This window comes from Brachyhypopomus gauderio, unplaced genomic scaffold, assembly GCF_052324685.1.
Source record: "Brachyhypopomus gauderio isolate BG-103 unplaced genomic scaffold, BGAUD_0.2 sc130, whole genome shotgun sequence".
Classification (NCBI taxonomy): domain Eukaryota; kingdom Metazoa; phylum Chordata; class Actinopteri; order Gymnotiformes; family Hypopomidae; genus Brachyhypopomus; species Brachyhypopomus gauderio.
Window position 1 is genome coordinate 87,272 of NW_027506951.1, and position 25,229 is coordinate 112,500.

General features: G+C 42.0%; 29 non-coding genes across 29 annotated transcripts; all 29 read right to left on the reverse strand.

Annotated features, from left to right (window-relative positions):
• Positions 1 to 521: 521 nt before the first annotated feature.
• On the reverse strand, positions 522 to 603 carry trnal-uaa (transfer RNA leucine (anticodon UAA)). The gene has a single exon. It is a non-coding gene; the product is annotated as a tRNA-Leu (tRNA).
• A 646-nt stretch (positions 604 to 1,249) lies between these two features.
• On the reverse strand, positions 1,250 to 1,331 carry trnal-uaa (transfer RNA leucine (anticodon UAA)). The gene has a single exon. It is a non-coding gene; the product is annotated as a tRNA-Leu (tRNA).
• A 702-nt stretch (positions 1,332 to 2,033) lies between these two features.
• Positions 2,034 to 2,115, reverse strand: trnal-uaa (transfer RNA leucine (anticodon UAA)). Its single transcript has one exon. It is a non-coding gene; the product is annotated as a tRNA-Leu (tRNA).
• A 700-nt stretch (positions 2,116 to 2,815) lies between these two features.
• On the reverse strand, positions 2,816 to 2,897 carry trnal-uaa (transfer RNA leucine (anticodon UAA)). The gene has a single exon. It is a non-coding gene; the product is annotated as a tRNA-Leu (tRNA).
• A 702-nt stretch (positions 2,898 to 3,599) lies between these two features.
• Positions 3,600 to 3,681, reverse strand: trnal-uaa (transfer RNA leucine (anticodon UAA)). Its single transcript has one exon. It is a non-coding gene; the product is annotated as a tRNA-Leu (tRNA).
• Positions 3,682 to 4,381: 700 nt separating this feature from the next.
• Positions 4,382 to 4,463, reverse strand: trnal-uaa (transfer RNA leucine (anticodon UAA)). Its single transcript has one exon. It is a non-coding gene; the product is annotated as a tRNA-Leu (tRNA).
• A 702-nt stretch (positions 4,464 to 5,165) lies between these two features.
• trnal-uaa (transfer RNA leucine (anticodon UAA)) lies at positions 5,166 to 5,247 on the reverse strand. Its single transcript has one exon. It is a non-coding gene; the product is annotated as a tRNA-Leu (tRNA).
• Positions 5,248 to 5,947: 700 nt separating this feature from the next.
• On the reverse strand, positions 5,948 to 6,029 carry trnal-uaa (transfer RNA leucine (anticodon UAA)). The gene has a single exon. It is a non-coding gene; the product is annotated as a tRNA-Leu (tRNA).
• Positions 6,030 to 6,729: 700 nt separating this feature from the next.
• Positions 6,730 to 6,811, reverse strand: trnal-uaa (transfer RNA leucine (anticodon UAA)). Its single transcript has one exon. It is a non-coding gene; the product is annotated as a tRNA-Leu (tRNA).
• A 700-nt stretch (positions 6,812 to 7,511) lies between these two features.
• trnal-uaa (transfer RNA leucine (anticodon UAA)) lies at positions 7,512 to 7,593 on the reverse strand. Its single transcript has one exon. It is a non-coding gene; the product is annotated as a tRNA-Leu (tRNA).
• A 700-nt stretch (positions 7,594 to 8,293) lies between these two features.
• On the reverse strand, positions 8,294 to 8,375 carry trnal-uaa (transfer RNA leucine (anticodon UAA)). The gene has a single exon. It is a non-coding gene; the product is annotated as a tRNA-Leu (tRNA).
• Positions 8,376 to 9,075: 700 nt separating this feature from the next.
• On the reverse strand, positions 9,076 to 9,157 carry trnal-uaa (transfer RNA leucine (anticodon UAA)). The gene has a single exon. It is a non-coding gene; the product is annotated as a tRNA-Leu (tRNA).
• Positions 9,158 to 9,857: 700 nt separating this feature from the next.
• Positions 9,858 to 9,939, reverse strand: trnal-uaa (transfer RNA leucine (anticodon UAA)). Its single transcript has one exon. It is a non-coding gene; the product is annotated as a tRNA-Leu (tRNA).
• A 700-nt stretch (positions 9,940 to 10,639) lies between these two features.
• trnal-uaa (transfer RNA leucine (anticodon UAA)) lies at positions 10,640 to 10,721 on the reverse strand. Its single transcript has one exon. It is a non-coding gene; the product is annotated as a tRNA-Leu (tRNA).
• A 702-nt stretch (positions 10,722 to 11,423) lies between these two features.
• On the reverse strand, positions 11,424 to 11,505 carry trnal-uaa (transfer RNA leucine (anticodon UAA)). The gene has a single exon. It is a non-coding gene; the product is annotated as a tRNA-Leu (tRNA).
• A 1,471-nt stretch (positions 11,506 to 12,976) lies between these two features.
• Positions 12,977 to 13,058, reverse strand: trnal-uaa (transfer RNA leucine (anticodon UAA)). The gene is given in 2 exon segments: positions 12,977 to 13,011; positions 13,021 to 13,058. It is a non-coding gene; the product is annotated as a tRNA-Leu (tRNA).
• A 702-nt stretch (positions 13,059 to 13,760) lies between these two features.
• trnal-uaa (transfer RNA leucine (anticodon UAA)) lies at positions 13,761 to 13,842 on the reverse strand. Its single transcript has one exon. It is a non-coding gene; the product is annotated as a tRNA-Leu (tRNA).
• A 702-nt stretch (positions 13,843 to 14,544) lies between these two features.
• trnal-uaa (transfer RNA leucine (anticodon UAA)) lies at positions 14,545 to 14,626 on the reverse strand. The gene has a single exon. It is a non-coding gene; the product is annotated as a tRNA-Leu (tRNA).
• Positions 14,627 to 16,097: 1,471 nt separating this feature from the next.
• trnal-uaa (transfer RNA leucine (anticodon UAA)) lies at positions 16,098 to 16,179 on the reverse strand. The gene is given in 2 exon segments: positions 16,098 to 16,132; positions 16,142 to 16,179. It is a non-coding gene; the product is annotated as a tRNA-Leu (tRNA).
• Positions 16,180 to 16,881: 702 nt separating this feature from the next.
• Positions 16,882 to 16,963, reverse strand: trnal-uaa (transfer RNA leucine (anticodon UAA)). Its single transcript has one exon. It is a non-coding gene; the product is annotated as a tRNA-Leu (tRNA).
• A 702-nt stretch (positions 16,964 to 17,665) lies between these two features.
• On the reverse strand, positions 17,666 to 17,747 carry trnal-uaa (transfer RNA leucine (anticodon UAA)). Its single transcript has one exon. It is a non-coding gene; the product is annotated as a tRNA-Leu (tRNA).
• Positions 17,748 to 18,434: 687 nt separating this feature from the next.
• trnal-uaa (transfer RNA leucine (anticodon UAA)) lies at positions 18,435 to 18,516 on the reverse strand. The gene has a single exon. It is a non-coding gene; the product is annotated as a tRNA-Leu (tRNA).
• A 702-nt stretch (positions 18,517 to 19,218) lies between these two features.
• On the reverse strand, positions 19,219 to 19,300 carry trnal-uaa (transfer RNA leucine (anticodon UAA)). The gene has a single exon. It is a non-coding gene; the product is annotated as a tRNA-Leu (tRNA).
• Positions 19,301 to 19,987: 687 nt separating this feature from the next.
• trnal-uaa (transfer RNA leucine (anticodon UAA)) lies at positions 19,988 to 20,069 on the reverse strand. The gene is given in 2 exon segments: positions 19,988 to 20,022; positions 20,032 to 20,069. It is a non-coding gene; the product is annotated as a tRNA-Leu (tRNA).
• Positions 20,070 to 21,540: 1,471 nt separating this feature from the next.
• On the reverse strand, positions 21,541 to 21,622 carry trnal-uaa (transfer RNA leucine (anticodon UAA)). Its single transcript has one exon. It is a non-coding gene; the product is annotated as a tRNA-Leu (tRNA).
• Positions 21,623 to 22,324: 702 nt separating this feature from the next.
• Positions 22,325 to 22,406, reverse strand: trnal-uaa (transfer RNA leucine (anticodon UAA)). Its single transcript has one exon. It is a non-coding gene; the product is annotated as a tRNA-Leu (tRNA).
• Positions 22,407 to 23,093: 687 nt separating this feature from the next.
• trnal-uaa (transfer RNA leucine (anticodon UAA)) lies at positions 23,094 to 23,175 on the reverse strand. The gene has a single exon. It is a non-coding gene; the product is annotated as a tRNA-Leu (tRNA).
• Positions 23,176 to 23,877: 702 nt separating this feature from the next.
• On the reverse strand, positions 23,878 to 23,959 carry trnal-uaa (transfer RNA leucine (anticodon UAA)). The gene has a single exon. It is a non-coding gene; the product is annotated as a tRNA-Leu (tRNA).
• Positions 23,960 to 24,646: 687 nt separating this feature from the next.
• trnal-uaa (transfer RNA leucine (anticodon UAA)) lies at positions 24,647 to 24,728 on the reverse strand. Its single transcript is given in 2 exon segments — positions 24,647 to 24,681; positions 24,691 to 24,728. It is a non-coding gene; the product is annotated as a tRNA-Leu (tRNA).
• Positions 24,729 to 25,229: the final 501 nt, after the last annotated feature.

Below are 25,229 nucleotides of genomic sequence, written 5' to 3' on the forward strand. Positions count from 1 at the left end.
ATCTTCTTTTTTCTCCTGCCATTCTGAATAAGTAGATGAACGCTTAAGTTTTATCGTCCGGCCTTTTAACACCCTGCACGTTACAAATGTTCCAATATCAGCATGGGTTTATTGGTGTGCTATGAATTCTCACAACTTAGACTCAGAGTACATGACAATCTGGTAGTGTACATAGCATACTTGTATCAAGTCGTTTTCTTGGAGGGACACAGCACCATTCCCATTTTGACATACCTGCTTGAACTCCTTGGATAATTAAAAGGCCCATCTTGAGTGGATTGCTGCTGCTTATGTGTCATAAATGACTTGCATATCATTTAGCTATATGAAATATTAAGCAACAAAAATATGAACAGCAAGTTAAAACCCCTGCAGATGGCTTTTAAAGGGACTTGGAAAGGATGACGATGATGGATGAATTGCTGCTTCTTCTTTCTTTTCGCTACTCGTTTTCTTCTTTTCATATAGACAAGTGATTTGGCAGGGGCACAACTGACCGTGAGTGTTTGTAAAACTCCACTTGGTAGCGGTGGGATTTGAACCCACGCCTCCGAAGAGAATGGAGCTTAAATCCAGCGCCTTAGACCACTCGGCCACGCTACCTCTTTGAAGAAGTCTTTGCCGACTTTTTCACGAAAGAAGGTGAATTTATGTTGAATTGGAAGAGGCAAGAATCATCATTTCCAGTCTGATAAAAGCAGCTTCCTCTTCAACCTCGCCTCAGCACACAGTCACATACAACACTTTGCAAAAGGCATCCTGGCAGGATATGTCACTACTTGATCTTCTTTCTTCTCCTGCCATTCTGAATAAGTAGATGAACGCTTACCATGGGTTTATTGGTGTGCTAGGAATTCTCACAGCTTAGACTCAGAGTACATGACAATCTGGTAGTGTACATAGCATATCTGTATCAAGTCGTTTTCTTGGAGGGACACAGCACCGTTCCCATTTTGACATACCAGCTTGAACTCCTTGGATAATTAAAAGGCCCATCTTGAGTGGATTGCTGCTGCTTATGTGTCATTAATGACTTGCATATCATTTAGCTATATGAAATATTAAGCAACAAAAATATGAACAGCAAGTTAAAACCCCTGCAGATGGCTTTTAAAGGGACTTGGAAAGGATGACGATGATGGATAAATTGCTGCTTCTTCTTTCTTTTCGCTACTCGTTTTCTTCTTTTCACATAGACAAGTGATTTGGCAGGGGCACAACTGACCGTGAGTGTTTGTAAAAATCCACTTGGTAGCGGTGGGATTTGAACCCACGCCTCCGAAGAGAATGGAGCTTAAATCCAGCGCCTTAGACCACTCGGCCACGCTACCTCTTTGAAGAAGTCTTTGCCGACTTTTTCACGAAAGAAGGTGAATTTATGTTGAATTGGAAGAGGCAAGAATCATCATTTCCAGTCTGATAAAAGCAGCTTCCTCTTCAACCTCGCCTCAGCACACAGTCACATACAACACTTTGCAAAAGGCATCCTGGCAGGATATGTCACTACTTGATCTTCTTTCTTCTCCTGCCATTCTGAATAAGTAGATGAACGCTTACGTTTTATCGTCAGGCCTTTTAACACCCTGCACATTACAATTGTTCCAATTTCAGCATGGGTTTATTGGTGTGCTAGGAATTCTCACAGCTTAGACTCAGAGTACATGACAATCTGGTAGTGTACATAGCATATCTGTATCAAGTCGTTTTCGTGGAGGGACACAGCACCGTTTTCATTTTGACATACCAGCTTGAACTCCTTGGATAATTAAAAGGGCCATCTTGAATGGATTGCTGCTGCTTATGTGTCATTAATGACTTGCATATCATTTAGCTATATGAAATATTAAGCAACAAAAATATGAACAGCAAGTTAAAACCCCTGCAGATGGCATTTAAAGGGACTTGGAAAGGATGACTTGATGATGGATGAGTTGCTGCTTCTTCTTTCTTTTCGCTACTCGTTTTCTTCTTTTCACATAGACAAGTGATTTGGCAGGGGCACAACTGACCGTGAGTGTTTGTAAAACTCCACTTGGTAGCGGTGGGATTTGAACCCACGCCTCCGAAGAGAATGGAGCTTAAATCCAGCGCCTTAGACCACTCGGCCACGCTACCTCTATGAAGAAGTCTTTGCCGACTTTTTCACGAAAGAAGGTGAATTTATGTTGAATTGGAAGAGGCAAGAATCATCATTTCCAGTCTGATAAAAGCAGCTTCCTCTTCAACCTTGCCTCAGCACACAGTCACATACAACACTTTGCAAAAGGCATCCTGGCAGGATATGTCACTACTTGATCTTCTTTCTTCTCCTGCCATTCTGAATAAGTAGATGAACGCTTACGTTTTATCGTCCGGCCTTTTAACACCCTGCACATTACAAATGTTCCAATTTCAGCATGGGTTTATTGGTGTGCTATGAATTCTCACAGCTTAGACTCAGAGTACATGACAATCTGGTAGTGTACTTAGCATACTTGTATCAAGTCGTTTTCTTGGAGGGACACAGCACCGTTCCCATTTTGACATACCAGCTTGAACTCCTTGGATAATTAAAAGGCCCATCTTGAGTGGATTGCTGCTGCTTATGTGTCATTAATGACTTGCATATCATTTAGCTATATGAAATATTAAGCAACAAAAATATGAACAGCAAGTTAAAACCCCTGCAGATGGCTTTTAAAGGGACTTGGAAAGGATGACGATGATGGATAAATTGCTGCTTCTTCTTTCTTTTCGCTACTCGTTTTCTTCTTTTCACATAGACAAGTGATTTGGCAGGGGCACAACTGACCGTGAGTGTTTGTAAAAATCCACTTGGTAGCGGTGGGATTTGAACCCACGCCTCCGAAGAGAATGGAGCTTAAATCCAGCGCCTTAGACCACTCGGCCACGCTACCTCTTTGAAGAAGTCTTTGCCGACTTTTTCACGAAAGAAGGTGAATTTATGTTGAATTGGAAGAGGCAAGAATCATCATTTCCAGTCTGATAAAAGCAGCTTCCTCTTCAACCTCGCCTCAGCACACAGTCACATACAACACTTTGCAAAAGGCATCCTGGCAGGATATGTCACTACTTGATCTTCTTTCTTCTCCTGCCATTCTGAATAAGTAGATGAACGCTTACGTTTTATCGTCAGGCCTTTTAACACCCTGCACATTACAATTGTTCCAATTTCAGCATGGGTTTATTGGTGTGCTAGGAATTCTCACAGCTTAGACTCAGAGTACATGACAATCTGGTAGTGTACATAGCATATCTGTATCAAGTCGTTTTCGTGGAGGGACACAGCACCGTTTTCATTTTGACATACCAGCTTGAACTCCTTGGATAATTAAAAGGGCCATCTTGAATGGATTGCTGCTGCTTATGTGTCATTAATGACTTGCATATCATTTAGCTATATGAAATATTAAGCAACAAAAATATGAACAGCAAGTTAAAACCCCTGCAGATGGCATTTAAAGGGACTTGGAAAGGATGACTTGATGATGGATGAGTTGCTGCTTCTTCTTTCTTTTCGCTACTCGTTTTCTTCTTTTCACATAGACAAGTGATTTGGCAGGGGCACAACTGACCGTGAGTGTTTGTAAAACTCCACTTGGTAGCGGTGGGATTTGAACCCACGCCTCCGAAGAGAATGGAGCTTAAATCCAGCGCCTTAGACCACTCGGCCACGCTACCTCTATGAAGAAGTCTTTGCCGACTTTTTCACGAAAGAAGGTGAATTTATGTTGAATTGGAAGAGGCAAGAATCATCATTTCCAGTCTGATAAAAGCAGCTTCCTCTTCAACCTTGCCTCAGCACACAGTCACATACAACACTTTGCAAAAGGCATCCTGGCAGGATATGTCACTACTTGATCTTCTTTCTTCTCCTGCCATTCTGAATAAGTAGATGAACGCTTACGTTTTATCGTCCGGCCTTTTAACACCCTGCACATTACAAATGTTCCAATTTCAGCATGGGTTTATTGGTGTGCTATGAATTCTCACAGCTTAGACTCAGAGTACATGACAATCTGGTAGTGTACTTAGCATACTTGTATCAAGTCGTTTTCTTGGAGGGACACAGCACCGTTCCCATTTTGACATACCAGCTTGAACTCCTTGGATAATTAAAAGGCCCATCTTGAGTGGATTGCTGCTGCTTATGTGTCATTAATGACTTGCATATCATTTAGCTATATGAAATATTAAGCAACAAAAATATGAACAGCAAGTTAAAACCCCTGCAGATGGCTTTTAAAGGGACTTGGAAAGGATGACGATGATGGATAAATTGCTGCTTCTTCTTTCTTTTCGCTACTCGTTTTCTTCTTTTCACATAGACAAGTGATTTGGCAGGGGCACAACTGACCGTGAGTGTTTGTAAAAATCCACTTGGTAGCGGTGGGATTTGAACCCACGCCTCCGAAGAGAATGGAGCTTAAATCCAGCGCCTTAGACCACTCGGCCACGCTACCTCTTTGAAGAAGTCTTTGCCGACTTTTTCACGAAAGAAGGTGAATTTATGTTGAATTGGAAGAGGCAAGAATCATCATTTCCAGTCTGATAAAAGCAGCTTCCTCTTCAACCTCGCCTCAGCACACAGTCACATACAACACTTTGCAAAAGGCATCCTGGCAGGATATGTCACTACTTGATCTTCTTTCTTCTCCTGCCATTCTGAATAAGTAGATGAACGCTTACGTTTTATCGTCAGGCCTTTTAACACCCTGCACATTACAATTGTTCCAATTTCAGCATGGGTTTATTGGTGTGCTAGGAATTCTCACAGCTTAGACTCAGAGTACATGACAATCTGGTAGTGTACATAGCATATCTGTATCAAGTCGTTTTCGTGGAGGGACACAGCACCGTTTTCATTTTGACATACCAGCTTGAACTCCTTGGATAATTAAAAGGGCCATCTTGAATGGATTGCTGCTGCTTATGTGTCATTAATGACTTGCATATCATTTAGCTATATGAAATATTAAGCAACAAAAATATGAACAGCAAGTTAAAACCCCTGCAGATGGCATTTAAAGGGACTTGGAAAGGATGACTTGATGATGGATGAGTTGCTGCTTCTTCTTTCTTTTCGCTACTCGTTTTCTTCTTTTCACATAGACAAGTGATTTGGCAGGGGCACAACTGACCGTGAGTGTTTGTAAAACTCCACTTGGTAGCGGTGGGATTTGAACCCACGCCTCCGAAGAGAATGGAGCTTAAATCCAGCGCCTTAGACCACTCGGCCACGCTACCTCTATGAAGAAGTCTTTGCCGACTTTTTCACGAAAGAAGGTGAATTTATGTTGAATTGGAAGAGGCAAGAATCATCATTTCCAGTCTGATAAAAGCAGCTTCCTCTTCAACCTTGCCTCAGCACACAGTCACATACAACACTTTGCAAAAGGCATCCTGGCAGGATATGTCACTACTTGATCTTCTTTCTTCTCCTGCCATTCTGAATAAGTAGATGAACGCTTACGTTTTATCGTCCGGCCTTTTAACACCCTGCACATTACAAATGTTCCAATTTCAGCATGGGTTTATTGGTGTGCTATGAATTCTCACAGCTTAGACTCAGAGTACATGACAATCTGGTAGTGTACTTAGCATACTTGTATCAAGTCGTTTTCTTGGAGGGACACAGCACCGTTCCCATTTTGACATACCAGCTTGAACTCCTTGGATAATTAAAAGGTCCATCTTGAGTGGATTGCTGCTGCTTATGTGTCATTAATGACTTGCATATCATTTAGCTATATGAAATATTAAGCAACAAAAATATGAACAGCAAGTTAAAACCCCTGCAGATGGCTTTTAAAGGGACTTGGAAAGGATGACGATGATGGATGAATTGCTGCTTCTTCTTTCTTTTCGCTACTCGTTTTCTTCTTTTCACATAGACAAGTGATTTGGCAGGGGCACAACTGACTGTGAGTGTTTGTAAAACTCCACTTGGTAGCGGTGGGATTTGAACCCACGCCTCCGAAGAGAATGGAGCTTAAATCCAGCGCCTTAGACCACTCGGCCACGCTACCTCTATGAAGAAGTCTTTGCCGACTTTTTCACGAAAGAAGGTGAATTTATGTTGAATTGGAAGAGGCAAGAATCATCATTTCCAGTCTGATAAAAGCAGCTTCCTCTTCAACCTTGCCTCAGCACACAGTCACATACAACACTTTGCAAAAGGCATCCTGGCAGGATATGTCACTACTTGATCTTCTTTCTTCTCCTGCCATTCTGAATAAGTAGATGAACGCTTACGTTTTATCGTCCGGCCTTTTAACACCCTGCACATTACAAATGTTCCAATTTCAGCATGGGTTTATTGGTGTGCTATGAATTCTCACAGCTTAGACTCAGAGTACATGACAATCTGGTAGTGTACTTAGCATACTTGTATCAAGTCGTTTTCTTGGAGGGACACAGCACCGTTCCCATTTTGACATACCAGCTTGAACTCCTTGGATAATTAAAAGGCCCATCTTGAGTGGATTGCTGCTGCTTATGTGTCATTAATGACTTGCATATCATTTAGCTATATGAAATATTAAGCAACAAAAATATGAACAGCAAGTTAAAACCCCTGCAGATGGCTTTTAAAGGGACTTGGAAAGGATGACGATGATGGATGAATTGCTGCTTCTTCTTTCTTTTCGCTACTCGTTTTCTTCTTTTCACATAGACAAGTGATTTGGCAGGGGCACAACTGACCGTGAGTGTTTGTAAAACTCCACTTGGTAGCGGTGGGATTTGAACCCACGCCTCCGAAGAGAATGGAGCTTAAATCCAGCGCCTTAGACCACTCGGCCACGCTACCTCTTTGAAGAAGTCTTTGCCGACTTTTTCACGAAAGAAGGTGAATTTATGTTGAATTGGAAGAGGCAAGAATCATCATTTCCAGTCTGATAAAAGCAGCTTCCTCTTCAACCTCGTCTCAGCACACAGTCACATACAACACTTTGCAAAAGGCATCCTGGCAGGATATGTCACTACTTGATCTTCTTTCTTCTCCTGCCATTCTGAATAAGTAGATGAACGCTTACGTTTTATCGTCCGGCCTTTTAACACCCTGCACATTACAAATGTTCCAATTTCAGCATGGGTTTATTGGTGTGCTATGAATTCTCACAGCTTAGACTCAGAGTACATGACAATCTGGTAGTGTACTTAGCATACTTGTATCAAGTCGTTTTCTTGGAGGGACACAGCACCGTTCCCATTTTGACATACCAGCTTGAACTCCTTGGATAATTAAAAGGCCCATCTTGAGTGGATTGCTGCTGCTTATGTGTCATTAATGACTTGCATATCATTTAGCTATATGAAATATTAAGCAACAAAAATATGAACAGCAAGTTAAAACCCCTGCAGATGGCTTTTAAAGGGACTTGGAAAGGATGACGATGATGGATGAATTGCTGCTTCTTCTTTCTTTTCGCTACTCGTTTTCTTCTTTTCACATAGACAAGTGATTTGGCAGGGGCACAACTGACCGTGAGTGTTTGTAAAACTCCACTTGGTAGCGGTGGGATTTGAACCCACGCCTCCGAAGAGAATGGAGCTTAAATCCAGCGCCTTAGACCACTCGGCCACGCTACCTCTTTGAAGAAGTCTTTACCGACTTTTTCACGAAAGAAGGTGAATTTATGTTGAATTGGAAGAGGCAAGAATCATCATTTCCAGTCTGATAAAAGCAGCTTCCTCTTCAACCTCGCCTCAGCACACAGTCACATACAACACTTTGCAAAAGGCATCCTGGCAGGATATGTCACTACTTGATCTTCTTTCTTCTCCTGCCATTCTGAATAAGTAGATGAACGCTTACGTTTTATCGTCCGGCCTTTTAACACCCTGCACATTACAATTGTTCCAATTTCAGCATGGGTTTATTGGTGTGCTAGGAATTCTCACAGCTTAGACTCAGAGTACATGACAATCTGGTAGTGTACATAGCATATCTGTATCAAGTCGTTTTCGTGGAGGGACACAGCACCGTTCCCATTTTGACATACCAGCTTGAACTCCTTGGATAATTAAAAGGGCCATCTTGAATGGATTGCTGCTGCTTATGTGTCATTAATGACTTGCATATCATTTAGCTATATGAAATATTAAGCAACAAAAATATGAACAGCAAGTTAAAACCCCTGCAGATGGCATTTAAAGGGACTTGGAAAGGATGACGATGATGGATGAGTTGCTGCTTCTTCTTTCTTTTCGCTACTCGTTTTCTTCTTTTCACATAGACAAGTGATTTGGCAGGGGCACAACTGACCGTGAGTGTTTATAAAACTCCACTTGGTAGCGGTGGGATTTGAACCCACGCCTCCGAAGAGAATGGAGCTTAAATCCAGCGCCTTAGACCACTCGGCCACGCTACCTCTATGAAGAAGTGTTTGCCGACTTTTTCACGAAAGAAGGTGAATTTATGTTGAATTGGAAGAGGCAAGAATCATCATTTCCAGTCTGATAAAAGCAGCTTCCTCTTCAACCTTGCCTCAGCACACAGTCACATACAACACTTTGCAAAAGGCATCCTGGCAGGATATGTCACTACTTGATCTTCTTTCTTCTCCTGCCATTCTGAATAAGTAGATGAACGCTTACGTTTTATCGTCCGGCCTTTTAACACCCTGCACATTACAAATGTTCCAATTTCAGCATGGGTTTATTGGTGTGCTATGAATTCTCACAGCTTAGACTCAGAGTACATGACAATCTGGTAGTGTACTTAGCATACTTGTATCAAGTCGTTTTCTTGGAGGGACACAGCACCGTTCCCATTTTGACATACCAGCTTGAACTCCTTGGATAATTAAAAGGCCCATCTTGAGTGGATTGCTGCTGCTTATGTGTCATTAATGACTTGCATATCATTTAGCTATATGAAATATTAAGCAACAAAAATATGAACAGCAAGTTAAAACCCCTGCAGATGGCTTTTAAAGGGACTTGGAAAGGATGACGATGATGGATGAATTGCTGCTTCTTCTTTCTTTTCGCTACTCGTTTTCTTCTTTTCACATAGACAAGTGATTTGGCAGGGGCACAACTGACCGTGAGTGTTTGTAAAACTCCACTTGGTAGCGGTGGGATTTGAACCCACGCCTCCGAAGAGAATGGAGCTTAAATCCAGCGCCTTAGACCACTCGGCCACGCTACCTCTTTGAAGAAGTCTTTGCCGACTTTTTCACGAAAGAAGGTGAATTTATGTTGAATTGGAAGAGGCAAGAATCATCATTTCCAGTCTGATAAAAGCAGCTTCCTCTTCAACCTCGCCTCAGCACACAGTCACATACAACACTTTGCAAAAGGCATCCTGGCAGGATATGTCACTACTTGATCTTCTTTCTTCTCCTGCCATTCTGAATAAGTAGATGAACGCTTACGTTTTATCGTCCGGCCTTTTAACACCCTGCACATTACAAATGTTCCAATTTCAGCATGGGTTTATTGGTGTGCTATGAATTCTCACAGCTTAGACTCAGAGTACATGACAATCTGGTAGTGTACTTAGCATACTTGTATCAAGTCGTTTTCTTGGAGGGACACAGCACCGTTCCCATTTTGACATACCAGCTTGAACTCCTTGGATAATTAAAAGGCCCATCTTGAGTGGATTGCTGCTGCTTATGTGTCATTAATGACTTGCATATCATTTAGCTATATGAAATATTAAGCAACAAAAATATGAACAGCAAGTTACAACCCCTGCAGATGGCTTTTAAAGGGACTTGGAAAGGATGACGATGATGGATGAATTGCTGCTTCTTCTTTCTTTTCGCTACTCGTTTTCTTCTTTTCACATAGACAAGTGATTTGGCAGGGGCACAACTGACCGTGAGTGTTTGTAAAACTCCACTTGGTAGCGGTGGGATTTGAACCCACGCCTCCGAAGAGAATGGAGCTTAAATCCAGCGCCTTAGACCACTCGGCCACGCTACCTCTTTGAAGAAGTCTTTGCCGACTTTTTCACGAAAGAAGGTGAATTTATGTTGAATTGGAAGAGGCAAGAATCATCATTTCCAGTCTGATAAAAGCAGCTTCCTCTTCAACCTCGCCTCAGCACACAGTCACATACAACACTTTGCAAAAGGCATCCTGGCAGGATATGTCACTACTTGATCTTCTTTCTTCTCCTGCCATTCTGAATAAGTAGATGAACGCTTACGTTTTATCGTCCGGCCTTTTAACACCCTGCACATTACAATTGTTCCAATTTCAGCATGGGTTTATTGGTGTGCTAGGAATTCTCACAGCTTAGACTCAGAGTACATGACAATCTGGTAGTGTACATAGCATATCTGTATCAAGTCGTTTTCGTGGAGGGACACAGCACCGTTCCCATTTTGACATACCAGCTTGAACTCCTTGGATAATTAAAAGGGCCATCTTGAATGGATTGCTGCTGCTTATGTGTCATTAATGACTTGCATATCATTTAGCTATATGAAATATTAAGCAACAAAAATATGAACAGCAAGTTAAAACCCCTGCAGATGGCATTTAAAGGGACTTGGAAAGGATGACGATGATGGATGAGTTGCTGCTTCTTCTTTCTTTTCGCTACTCGTTTTCTTCTTTTCACATAGACAAGTGATTTGGCAGGGGCACAACTGACCGTGAGTGTTTGTAAAACTCCACTTGGTAGCGGTGGGATTTGAACCCACGCCTCCGAAGAGAATGGAGCTTAAATCCAGCGCCTTAGACCACTCGGCCACGCTACCTCTATGAAGAAGCCTTTGCCGACTTTTTCACGAAAGAAGGTGAATTTATGTTGAATTGGAAGAGGCAAGAATCATCATTTCCAGTCTGATAAAAGCAGCTTCCTCTTCAACCTTGCCTCAGCACACAGTCACATACAACACTTTGCAAAAGGCATCCTGGCAGGATATGTCACTACTTGATCTTCTTTCTTCTCCTGCCATTCTGAATAAGTAGATGAACGCTTACGTTTTATCGTCCAGCCTTTTAACACCCTGCACGTTACAAATGTTCCAATATCAGCATGGGTTTATTGGTGTGCTATGAATTCTCACAGCTTAGACTCAGAGTACATGACAATCTGGTAGTGTACATAGCATACTTGTATCAAGTCGTTTTCTTGGAGGGACACAGCACCGTTCCCATTTTGACATACCTGCTTGAACTCCTTGGATAATTAAAAGGCCCATCTTGAGTGGATTGCTGCTGCTTATGTGTCATAAATGACTTGCATATCATTTAGCTATATGAAATATTAAGCAACAAAAATATGAACAGCAAGTTAAAACCCCTGCAGATGGCATTTAAAGGGACTTGGAAAGGATGACTTGATGATGGATGAGTTGCTGCTTCTTCTTTCTTTTCGCTACTCGTTTTCTTCTTTTCACATAGACAAGTGATTTGGCAGGGGCACAACTGACCGGGAGTGTTTGTAAAACTCCACTTGGTAGCAGTGGGATTTGAACCCACGCCTCCGAAGAGAATGGAGCTTAAATCCAGCGCCTTAGACCACTCGGCAACACCACCTCTAAGAAGAAGTGTTTGCCGACTTTTTCACGAAAGAAGGTGAATTCATGTTGAATTGGAAGAGGCAAGAATCATCATTTCCAGTCTGATAAAAGCAGCTTCCTCTTCAACCTCGCCTCAGCACACAGTCACATACAACACTTTGCAAAAGGCATCCTGGCAGGATATGTCACTACTTGATCTTCTTTCTTCTCCTGCCATTCTGAATAAGTAGATGAACGCTTACGTTTTATCGTCCAGCCTTTTAACACCCTGCACGTTACAAATGTTCCAATATCAGCATGGGTTTATTGGTGTGCTATGAATTCTCACAGCTTAGACTCAGAGTACATGACAATCTGGTAGTGTACATAGCATACTTGTATCAAGTCGTTTTCTTGGAGGGACACAGCACCGTTCCCATTTTGACATACCTGCTTGAACTCCTTGGATAATTAAAAGGCCCATCTTGAGTGGATTGCTGCTGCTTATGTGTCATAAATGACTTGCATATCATTTAGCTATATGAAATATTAAGCAACAAAAATATGAACAGCAAGTTAAAACCCCTGCAGATGGCATTTAAAGGGACTTGGAAAGGATGACTTGATGATGGATGAGTTGCTGCTTCTTCTTTCTTTTCGCTACTCGTTTTCTTCTTTTCACATAGACAAGTGATTTGGCAGGGGCACAACTGACCGGGAGTGTTTGTAAAACTCCACTTGGTAGCAGTGGGATTTGAACCCATGCCTCCGAAGAGAATGGAGCTTAAATCCAGCGCCTTAGACCACTCGGCAACGCCACCTCTAAGAAGAAGTGTTTGCCGACTTTTTCACGAAAGAAGGTGAATTCATGTTGAATTGGAAGAGGCAAGAATCATCATTTCCAGTCTGATAAAAGCAGCTTCCTCTTCAACCTCGCCTCAGCACACAGTCACATACAACACTTTGCAAAAGGCATCCTGGCAGGATATGTCACTACTTGATCTTCTTTCTTCTCCTGCCATTCTGAATAAGTAGATGAACGCTTACGTTTTATCGTCCGGCCTTTTAACACCCTGCACATTACAAATGTTCCAATTTCAGCATGGGTTTATTGGTGTGCTATGAATTCTCACAGCTTAGACTCAGAGTACATGACAATCTGGTAGTGTACATAGCATACTTGTATCAAGTCGTTTTCTTGGAGGGACACAGCACCGTTCCCATTTTGACATACCTGCTTGAACTCCTTGGATAATTAAAAGGCCCATCTTGAGTGGATTGCTGCTGCTTATGTGTCATAAATGACTTGCATATCATTTAGCGATATGAAATATTAAGCAACAAAAATAGGAACAGCAAGTTAAATCCCCTGCAGATGGCATTTAAAGGGACTTGGAAAGGATGACTTGCTGCTTGTTCTTTCTTTTCGCTACTCGTTTTCTTCTTTTCACATAGACAAGTGATTTGGCAGGGGCATAACTGACCGTGAGTGTTTGTAAAACTCCACTTGATAGCGGTGGGATTTGAACCCACGCCTCCGAAGAGAATTGAGCTTAAATCCAGCGCCTTAGACCACTCGGCCATGCTACCTCTATGAAGAAGTCTTTGCCGACTTTTTCACGAAAGAAGGTGAATTTATGTTGAATTGGAAGAGGCAAGAATCATCATTTCCAGTCGGATAAAAGCAGCTTCCTCTTCAACCTCGCCTCAGCACACAGTCAGATACAACACTTTGCAAAAGGCATCCTGGCAGGATATGTCACTACTTGATCTTCTTTCTTCTCCTGCCATTCTGAATAAGTAGATGAACGCTTACGTTTTATCGTCCAGCCTTTTAACACCCTGCACGTTACAAATGTTCCAATATCAGCATGGGTTTATTGGTGTGCTATGAATTCTCACAGCTTAGACTCAGAGTACATGACAATCTGGTAGTGTACATAGCATACTTGTATCAAGTCGTTTTCTTGGAGGGACACAGCACCGTTCCCATTTTGACATACCTGCTTGAACTCCTTGGATAATTAAAAGGCCCATCTTGAGTGGATTGCTGCTGCTTATGTGTCATTAATGACTTGCATATCATTTAGCTATATGAAATATTAAGCAACAAAAATATGAACAGCAAGTTAAAACCCCTGCAGATGGCATTTAAAGGGACTTGGAAAGGATGACTTGATGATGGATGAGTTGCTGCTTCTTCTTTCTTTTCGCTACTCGTTTTCTTCTTTTCACATAGACAAGTGATTTGGCAGGAGCACAACTGACCGTGAGTGTTTGTAAAACTCCACTTGGTAGCGGTGGGATTTGAACCCACGCCTCCGAAGAGATTGGAGCTTAAATCCAGCGCCTTAGACCACTCGGCCACGCTACCTCTATAAAGAAGTCTTTGCCGACTTTTTCACGAAAGAAGGTGAATTTATTTTGAATTGGAAGAGGCAAGAATCATCATTTCCAGTCGGATAAAAGCAGCTTCCTCTTCAACCTCGCCTCAGCACACAGTCACATACAACACTTTGCAAAAGGCATCCTGGCAGGATATGTCACTACTTGATCTTCTTTTTTCTCCTGCCATTCTGAATAAGTAGATGAACGCTTAAGTTTTATCGTCCGGCCTTTTAACACCCTGCACGTTACAAATGTTCCAATATCAGCATGGGTTTATTGGTGTGCTATGAATTCTCACAACTTAGACTCAGAGTACATGACAATCTGGTAGTGTACATAGCATACTTGTATCAAGTCGTTTTCTTGGAGGGACACAGCACCATTCCCATTTTGACATACCTGCTTGAACTCCTTGGATAATTAAAAGGCCCATCTTGAGTGGATTGCTGCTGCTTATGTGTCATAAATGACTTGCATATCATTTAGCTATATGAAATATTAAGCAACAAAAATATGAACAGCAAGTTAAAACCCCTGCAGATGGCATTTAAAGGGACTTGGAAAGGATGACTTGATGATGGATGAGTTGCTGCTTCTTCTTTCTTTTCGCTACTCGTTTTCTTCTTTTCACATAGACAAGTGATTTGGCAGGGGCACAACTGACCGTGAGTGTTTGTAAAACTCCACTTGGTAGCAGTGGGATTTGAACCCACGCCTCCGAAGAGAATGGAGCTTAAATCCAGCGCCTTAGACCACTCGGCAACGCCACCTCTAAGAAGAAGTGTTTGCCGACTTTTTCACGAAAGAAGGTGAATTCATGTTGAATTGGAAGAGGCAAGAATCATCATTTCCAGTCTGATAAAAGCAGCTTCCTCTTCAACCTCGCCTCAGCACACAGTCACATACAACACTTTGCAAAAGGCATCCTGGCAGGATATGTCACTACTTGATCTTCTTTCTTCTCCTGCCATTCTGAATAAGTAGATGAACGCTTACGTTTTATCGTCCGGCCTTTTAACACCCTGCACATTACAAATGTTCCAATTTCAGCATGGGTTTATTGGTGTGCTATGAATTCTCACAGCTTAGACTCAGAGTACATGACAATCTGGTAGTGTACATAGCATACTTGTATCAAGTCGTTTTCTTGGAGGGACACAGCACCGTTCCCATTTTGACATACCTGCTTGAACTCCTTGGATAATTAAAAGGCCCATCTTGAGTGGATTGCTGCTGCTTATGTGTCATAAATGACTTGCATATCATTTAGCGATATGAAATATTAAGCAACAAAAATAGGAACAGCAAGTTAAATCCCCTGCAGATGGCATTTAAAGGGACTTGGAAAGGATGACTTGATGATGGATGAGTTGCTGCTTCTTCTTTCTTTTCGCTACTCGTTTTCTTCTTTTCACATAGACAAGTGATTTGGCAGGGGCACAACTGACCGTGAGTGTTTGTAAAACTCCACTTGGTAGCAGTGGGATTTGAACTCACGCCTCCGAAGAGAATGGAGCTTAAATCCAGCGCCTTAGACCACTCGGCAACGCCACCTCTAAGAAGAAGTGTTTGCCGACTTTTTCACGAAAGAAGGTGAATTCATGTTGAATTGGAAGAGGCAAGAATCATCATTTCCAGTCTGATAAAAGCAGCTTCCTCTTCAACCTCGCCTCAGCACACAGTCACATACAACACTTTGCAAAAGGCATCCTGGCAGGATATGTCACTACTTGATCTTCTTTCTTCTCCTGCCATTCTGAATAAGTAGATGAACGCTTACGTTTTATCGTCCGGCCTTTTAACACCCTGCACATTACAAATGTTCCAATTTCAGCATGGGTTTATTGGTGTGCTATGAATTCTCACAGCTTAGACTCAGAGTACATGACAATCTGGTAGTGTACATAGCATACTTGTATCAAGTCGTTTTCTTGGAGGGACACAGCACCGTTCCCATTTTGACATACCTGCTTGAACTCCTTGGATAATTAAAAGGCCCATCTTGAGTGGATTGCTGCTGCTTATGTGTCATAAATGACTTGCATATCATTTAGCGATATGAAATATTAAGCAACAAAAATAGGAACAGCAAGTTAAATCCCCTGCAGATGGCATTTAAAGGGACTTGGAAAGGATGACTTGCTGCTTGTTCTTTCTTTTCGCTACTCGTTTTCTTCTTTTCACATAGACAAGTGATTTGGCAGGGGCATAACTGACCGTGAGTGTTTGTAAAACTCCACTTGATAGCGGTGGGATTTGAACCCACGCCTCCGAAGAGAATTGAGCTTAAATCCAGCGCCTTAGACCACTCGGCCATGCTACCTCTATGAAGAAGTCTTTGCCGACTTTTTCACGAAAGAAGGTGAATTTACGTTGAATTGGAAGAGGCAAGAATCATCATTTCCAGTCGGATAAAAGCAGCTTCCTCTTCAACCTCGCCTCAGCACACAGTCAGATACAACACTTTGCAAAAGGCATCCTGGCAGGATATGTCACTACTTGATCTTCTTTCTTCTCCTGCCATTCTGAATAAGTAGATGAACGCTTACGTTTTATCGTCCAGCCTTTTAACACCCTGCACGTTACAAATGTTCCAATATCAGCATGGGTTTATTGGTGTGCTATGAATTCTCACAGCTTAGACTCAGAGTACATGACAATCTGGTAGTGTACATAGCATACTTGTATCAAGTCGTTTTCTTGGAGGGACACAGCACCGTTCCCATTTTGACATACCTGCTTGAACTCCTTGGATAATTAAAAGGCCCATCTTGAGTGGATTGCTGCTGCTTATGTGTCATTAATGACTTGCATATCATTTAGCTATATGAAATATTAAGCAACAAAAATATGAACAGCAAGTTAAAACCCCTGCAGATGGCATTTAAAGGGACTTGGAAAGGATGACTTGATGATGGATGAGTTGCTGCTTCTTCTTTCTTTTCGCTACTCGTTTTCTTCTTTTCACATAGACAAGTGATTTGGCAGGGGCACAACTGACCGTGAGTGTTTGTAAAACTCCACTTGGTAGCGGTGGGATTTGAACCCACGCCTCCGAAGAGATTGGAGCTTAAATCCAGCGCCTTAGACCACTCGGCCACGCTACCTCTATAAAGAAGTCTTTGCCGACTTTTTCACGAAAGAAGGTGAATTTATTTTGAATTGGAAGAGGCAAGAATCATCATTTCCAGTCGGATAAAAGCAGCTTCCTCTTCAACCTCGCCTCAGCACACAGTCACATACAACACTTTGCAAAAGGCATCCTGGCAGGATATGTCACTACTTGATCTTCTTTTTTCTCCTGCCATTCTGAATAAGTAGATGAACGCTTAAGTTTTATCGTCCGGCCTTTTAACACCCTGCACGTTACAAATGTTCCAATATCAGCATGGGTTTATTGGTGTGCTATGAATTCTCACAACTTAGACTCAGAGTACATGACAATCTGGTAGTGTACATAGCATACTTGTATCAAGTCGTTTTCTTGGAGGGACACAGCACCATTCCCATTTTGACATACCTGCTTGAACTCCTTGGATAATTAAAAGGCCCATCTTGAGTGGATTGCTGCTGCTTATGTGTCATAAATGACTTGCATATCATTTAGCTATATGAAATATTAAGCAACAAAAATATGAACAGCAAGTTAAAACCCCTGCAGATGGCATTTAAAGGGACTTGGAAAGGATGACTTGATGATGGATGAGTTGCTGCTTCTTCTTTCTTTTCGCTACTCGTTTTCTTCTTTTCACATAGACAAGTGATTTGGCAGGGGCACAACTGACCGTGAGTGTTTGTAAAACTCCACTTGGTAGCAGTGGGATTTGAACCCACGCCTCCGAAGAGAATGGAGCTTAAATCCAGCGCCTTAGACCACTCGGCAACGCCACCTCTAAGAAGAAGTGTTTGCCGACTTTTTCACGAAAGAAGGTGAATTCATGTTGAATTGGAAGAGGCAAGAATCATCATTTCCAGTCTGATAAAAGCAGCTTCCTCTTCAACCTCGCCTCAGCACACAGTCACATACAACACTTTGCAAAAGGCATCCTGGCAGGATATGTCACTACTTGATCTTCTTTCTTCTCCTGCCATTCTGAATAAGTAGATGAACGCTTACGTTTTATCGTCCGGCCTTTTAACACCCTGCACATTACAAATGTTCCAATTTCAGCATGGGTTTATTGGTGTGCTATGAATTCTCACAGCTTAGACTCAGAGTACATGACAATCTGGTAGTGTACATAGCATACTTGTATCAAGTCGTTTTCTTGGAGGGACACAGCACCGTTCCCATTTTGACATACCTGCTTGAACTCCTTGGATAATTAAAAGGCCCATCTTGAGTGGATTGCTGCTGCTTATGTGTCATAAATGACTTGCATATCATTTAGCGATATGAAATATTAAGCAACAAAAATAGGAACAGCAAGTTAAATCCCCTGCAGATGGCATTTAAAGGGACTTGGAAAGGATGACTTGCTGCTTGTTCTTTCTTTTTGCTACTCGTTTTCTTCTTTTCACATAGACAAGTGATTTGGCAGGGGCACAACTGACCGTGAGTGTTTGTAAAACTCCACTTGGTAGCGGTGGGATTTGAACCCACGCCTCCGAAGAGATTGGAGCTTAAATCCAGCGCCTTAGACCACTCGGCCACGCTACCTCTATGAAGAAGTCTTTGCCGACTTTTTCACGAAAGAAGGTGAATTTATTTTGAATTGGAAGAGGCAAGAATCATCATTTCCAGTCGGATAAAAGCAGCTTCCTCTTCAACCTCGCCTCAGCACACAGTCACATACAACACTTTGCAAAAGGCATCCTGGCAGGATATGTCACTACTTGATCTTCTTTTTTCTCCTGCCATTCTGAATAAGTAGATGAACGCTTAAGTTTTATCGTCCGGCCTTTTAACACCCTGCACGTTACAAATGTTCCAATATCAGCATGGGTTTATTGGTGTGCTATGAATTCTCACAACTTAGACTCAGAGTACATGACAATCTGGTAGTGTACATAGCATACTTGTATCAAGTCGTTTTCTTGGAGGGACACAGCACCATTCCCATTTTGACATACCTGCTTGAACTCCTTGGATAATTAAAAGGCCCATCTTGAGTGGATTGCTGCTGCTTATGTGTCATAAATGACTTGCATATCATTTAGCTATATGAAATATTAAGCAACAAAAATATGAACAGCAAGTTAAAACCCCTGCAGATGGCATTTAAAGGGACTTGGAAAGGATGACTTGATGATGGATGAGTTGCTGCTTCTTCTTTCTTTTCGCTACTCGTTTTCTTCTTTTCACATAGACAAGTGATTTGGCAGGGGCACAACTGACCGTGAGTGTTTGTAAAACTCCACTTGGTAGCAGTGGGATTTGAACCCACGCCTCCGAAGAGAATGGAGCTTAAATCCAGCGCCTTAGACCACTCGGCAACGCCACCTCTAAGAAGAAGTGTTTGCCGACTTTTTCACGAAAGAAGGTGAATTCATGTTGAATTGGAAGAGGCAAGAATCATCATTTCCAGTCTGATAAAAGCAGCTTCCTCTTCAACCTCGCCTCAGCACACAGTCACATACAACACTTTGCAAAAGGCATCCTGGCAGGATATGTCACTACTTGATCTTCTTTCTTCTCCTGCCATTCTGAATAAGTAGATGAACGCTTACGTTTTATCGTCCGGCCTTTTAACACCCTGCACATTACAAATGTTCCAATTTCAGCATGGGTTTATTGGTGTGCTATGAATTCTCACAGCTTAGACTCAGAGTACATGACAATCTGGTAGTGTACATAGCATACTTGTATCAAGTCGTTTTCTTGGAGGGACACAGCACCGTTCCCATTTTGACATACCTGCTTGAACTCCTTGGATAATTAAAAGGCCCATCTTGAGTGGATTGCTGCTGATTATGTGTCATAAATGACTTGCATATCATTTAGCGATATGAAATATTAAGCAACAAAAATAGGAACAGCAAGTTAAATCCCCTGCAGATGGCATTTAAAGGGACTTGGAAAGGATGACTTGCTGCTTGTTCTTTCTTTTCGCTACTCGTTTTCTTCTTTTCACATAGACAAGTGATTTGGCAGGGGCATAACTGACCGTGAGTGTTTGTAAAACTCCACTTGATAGCGGTGGGATTTGAACCCACGCCTCCGAAGAGAATTGAGCTTAAATCCAGCGCCTTAGACCACTCGGCCATGCTACCTCTATGAAGAAGTCTTTGCCGACTTTTTCACGAAAGAAGGTGAATTTATGTTGAATTGGAAGAGGCAAGAATCATCATTTCCAGTCGGATAAAAGCAGCTTCCTCTTCAACCTCGCCTCAGCACACAGTCAGATACAACACTTTGCAAAAGGCATCCTGGCAGGATATGTCACTACTTGATCTTCTTTCTTCTCCTGCCATTCTGAATAAGTAGATGAACGCTTACGTTTTATCGTCCAGCCTTTTAACACCCTGCACGTTACAAATGTTCCAATATCAGCATGGGTTTATTTTTGTGCTATGAATTCTCACAGCTTAGACTCAGAGTACATGACAATCTGGTAGTGTACATAGCATACTTGTATCAAGTCGTTTTCTTGGAGGGACACAGCACCATTCCCATTTTGACATACCTGCTTGAACTCCTTGGATAATTAAAAGGCACAACTTGAGTGGATTGCTGCTGCTTATGTGTCATAAATGACTTGCATATCATTTAGCTATATGAAATATTAAGCAACAAAAATATGAACAGCAAGTTAAAACCCCTGCAGATGGCATTTAAAGGGACTTGGAAAGGATGACTTGATGATGGATGAGTTGCTGCTTCTTCTTTCTTTTCGCTACTCGTTTTCTTCTTTTCACATAGACAAGTGATTTGGCAGGGGCACAACTGACCGTGAGTGTTTGTAAAACTCCACTTGGTAGCAGTGGGATTTGAACTCACGCCTCCGAAGAGAATGGAGCTTAAATCCAGCGCCTTAGACCACTCGGCAACGCCACCTCTAAGAAGAAGTGTTTGCCGACTTTTTCACGAAAGAAGGTGAATTCATGTTGAATTGGAAGAGGCAAGAATCATCATTTCCAGTCTGATAAAAGCAGCTTCCTCTTCAACCTCGCCTCAGCACACAGTCACATACAACACTTTGCAAAAGGCATCCTGGCAGGATATGTCACTACTTGATCTTCTTTTTTCTCCTGCCATTCTGAATAAGTAGATGAACGCTTAAGTTTTATCGTCCGGCCTTTTAACACCCTGCACATTACAAATGTTCCAATTTCAGCATGGGTTTATTGGTGTGCTATGAATTCTCACAGCTTAGACTCAGAGTACATGACAATCTGGTAGTGTACATAGCATACTTGTATCAAGTCGTTTTCTTGGAGGGACACAGCACCGTTCCCATTTTGACATACCTGCTTGAACTCCTTGGATAATTAAAAGGCCCATCTTGAGTGGATTGCTGCTGCTTATGTGTCATAAATGACTTGCATATCATTTAGCGATATGAAATATTAAGCAACAAAAATAGGAACAGCAAGTTAAATCACCTGCAGATGTCATTTAAAGGGACTTGGAAAGGATGACTTGCTGCTTGTTCTTTCTTTTCGCTACTCGTTTTCTTCTTTTCACATAGACAAGTGATTTGGCAGGGGCACAACTGACCGTGAGTGTTTGTAAAACTCCACTTGGTAGCGGTGGGATTTGAACCCACGCCTCCGAAGAGATTGGAGCTTAAATCCAGCGCCTTAGACCACTCGGCCACGCTACCTCTATAAAGAAGTCTTTGCCGACTTTTTCACGAAAGAAGGTGAATTTATTTTGAATTGGAAGAGGCAAGAATCATCATTTCCAGTCGGATAAAAGCAGCTTCCTCTTCAACCTCGCCTCAGCACACAGTCACATACAACACTTTGCAAAAGGCATCCTGGCAGGATATGTCACTACTTGATCTTCTTTTTTCTCCTGCCATTCTGAATAAGTAGATGAACGCTTAAGTTTTATCGTCCGGCCTTTTAACACCCTGCACGTTACAAATGTTCCAATATCAGCATGGGTTTATTGGTGTGCTATGAATTCTCACAACTTAGACTCAGAGTACATGACAATCTGGTAGTGTACATAGCATACTTGTATCAAGTCGTTTTCTTGGAGGGACACAGCACCATTCCCATTTTGACATACCTGCTTGAACTCCTTGGATAATTAAAAGGCCCATCTTGAGTGGATTGCTGCTGCTTATGTGTCATAAATGACTTGCATATCATTTAGCTATATGAAATATTAAGCAACAAAAATATGAACAGCAAGTTAAAACCCCTGCAGATGGCATTTAAAGGGACTTGGAAAGGATGACTTGATGATGGATGAGTTGCTGCTTCTTCTTTCTTTTCGCTACTCGTTTTCTTCTTTTCACATAGACAAGTGATTTGGCAGGGGCACAACTGACCGTGAGTGTTTGTAAAACTCCACTTGGTAGCAGTGGGATTTGAACCCACGCCTCCGAAGAGAATGGAGCTTAAATCCAGCGCCTTAGACCACTCGGCAACGCCACCTCTAAGAAGAAGTGTTTGCCGACTTTTTCACGAAAGAAGGTGAATTCATGTTGAATTGGAAGAGGCAAGAATCATCATTTCCAGTCTGATAAAAGCAGCTTCCTCTTCAACCTCGCCTCAGCACACAGTCACATACAACACTTTGCAAAAGGCATCCTGGCAGGATATGTCACTACTTGATCTTCTTTCTTCTCCTGCCATTCTGAATAAGTAGATGAACGCTTACGTTTTATCGTCCGGCCTTTTAACACCCTGCACATTACAAATGTTCCAATTTCAGCATGGGTTTATTGGTGTGCTATGAATTCTCACAGCTTAGACTCAGAGTACATGACAATCTGGTAGTGTACATAGCATACTTGTATCAAGTCGTTTTCTTGGAGGGACACAGCACCGTTCCCATTTTGACATACCTGCTTGAACTCCTTGGATAATTAAAAGGCCCATCTTGAGTGGATTGCTGCTGCTTATGTGTCATAAATGACTTGCATATCATTTAGCGATATGAAATATTAAGCAACAAAAATAGGAACAGCAAGTTAAATCCCCTGCAGATGGCATTTAAAGGGACTTGGAAAGGATGACTTGCTGCTTGTTCTTTCTTTTTGCTACTCGTTTTCTTCTTTTCACATAGACAAGTGATTTGGCAGGGGCACAACTGACCGTGAGTGTTTGTAAAACTCCACTTGGTAGCGGTGGGATTTGAACCCACGCCTCCGAAGAGATTGGAGCTTAAATCCAGCGCCTTAGACCACTCGGCCACGCTACCTCTATGAAGAAGTCTTTGCCGACTTTTTCACGAAAGAAGGTGAATTTATTTTGAATTGGAAGAGGCAAGAATCATCATTTCCAGTCGGATAAAAGCAGCTTCCTCTTCAACCTCGCCTCAGCACACAGTCACATACAACACTTTGCAAAAGGCATCCTGGCAGGATATGTCACTACTTGATCTTCTTTTTTCTCCTGCCATTCTGAATAAGTAGATGAACGCTTAAGTTTTATCGTCCGGCCTTTTAACACCCTGCACGTTACAAATGTTCCAATATCAGCATGGGTTTATTGGTGTGCTATGAATTCTCACAACTTAGACTCAGAGTACATGACAATCTGGTAGTGTACATAGCATACTTGTATCAAGTCGTTTTCTTGGAGGGACACAGCACCATTCCCATTTTGACATACCTGCTTGAACTCCTTGGATAATTAAAAGGCCCATCTTGAGTGGATTGCTGCTGCTTATGTGTCATAAATGACTTGCATATCATTTAGCTATATGAAATATTAAGCAACAAAAATATGAACAGCAAGTTAAAACCCCTGCAGATGGCATTTAAAGGGACTTGGAAAGGATGACTTGATGATGGATGAGTTGCTGCTTCTTCTTTCTTTTCGCTACTCGTTTTCTTCTTTTCACATAGACAAGTGATTTGGCAGGGGCACAACTGACCGTGAGTGTTTGTAAAACTCCACTTGGTAGCAGTGGGATTTGAACCCACGCCTCCGAAGAGAATGGAGCTTAAATCCAGCGCCTTAGACCACTCGGCAACGCCACCTCTAAGAAGAAGTGTTTGCCGACTTTTTCACGAAAGAAGGTGAATTCATGTTGAATTGGAAGAGGCAAGAATCATCATTTCCAGTCTGATAAAAGCAGCTTCCTCTTCAACCTCGCCTCAGCACACAGTCACATACAACACTTTGCAAAAGGCATCCTGGCAGGATATGTCACTACTTGATCTTCTTTCTTCTCCTGCCATTCTGAATAAGTAGATGAACGCTTACGTTTTATCGTCCGGCCTTTTAACACCCTGCACATTACAAATGTTCCAATTTCAGCATGGGTTTATTGGTGTGCTATGAATTCTCACAGCTTAGACTCAGAGTACATGACAATCTGGTAGTGTACATAGCATACTTGTATCAAGTCGTTTTCTTGGAGGGACACAGCACCGTTCCCATTTTGACATACCTGCTTGAACTCCTTGGATAATTAAAAGGCCCATCTTGAGTGGATTGCTGCTGATTATGTGTCATAAATGACTTGCATATCATTTAGCGATATGAAATATTAAGCAACAAAAATAGGAACAGCAAGTTAAATCCCCTGCAGATGGCATTTAAAGGGACTTGGAAAGGATGACTTGCTGCTTGTTCTTTCTTTTCGCTACTCGTTTTCTTCTTTTCACATAGACAAGTGATTTGGCAGGGGCATAACTGACCGTGAGTGTTTGTAAAACTCCACTTGATAGCGGTGGGATTTGAACCCACGCCTCCGAAGAGAATTGAGCTTAAATCCAGCGCCTTAGACCACTCGGCCATGCTACCTCTATGAAGAAGTCTTTGCCGACTTTTTCACGAAAGAAGGTGAATTTATGTTGAATTGGAAGAGGCAAGAATCATCATTTCCAGTCGGATAAAAGCAGCTTCCTCTTCAACCTCGCCTCAGCACACAGTCAGATACAACACTTTGCAAAAGGCATCCTGGCAGGATATGTCACTACTTGATCTTCTTTCTTCTCCTGCCATTCTGAATAAGTAGATGAACGCTTACGTTTTATCGTCCAGCCTTTTAACACCCTGCACGTTACAAATGTTCCAATATCAGCATGGGTTTATTTTTGTGCTATGAATTCTCACAGCTTAGACTCAGAGTACATGACAATCTGGTAGTGTACATAGCATACTTGTATCAAGTCGTTTTCTTGGAGGGACACAGCACCATTCCCATTTTGACATACCTGCTTGAACTCCTTGGATAATTAAAAGGCACAACTTGAGTGGATTGCTGCTGCTTATGTGTCATAAATGACTTGCATATCATTTAGC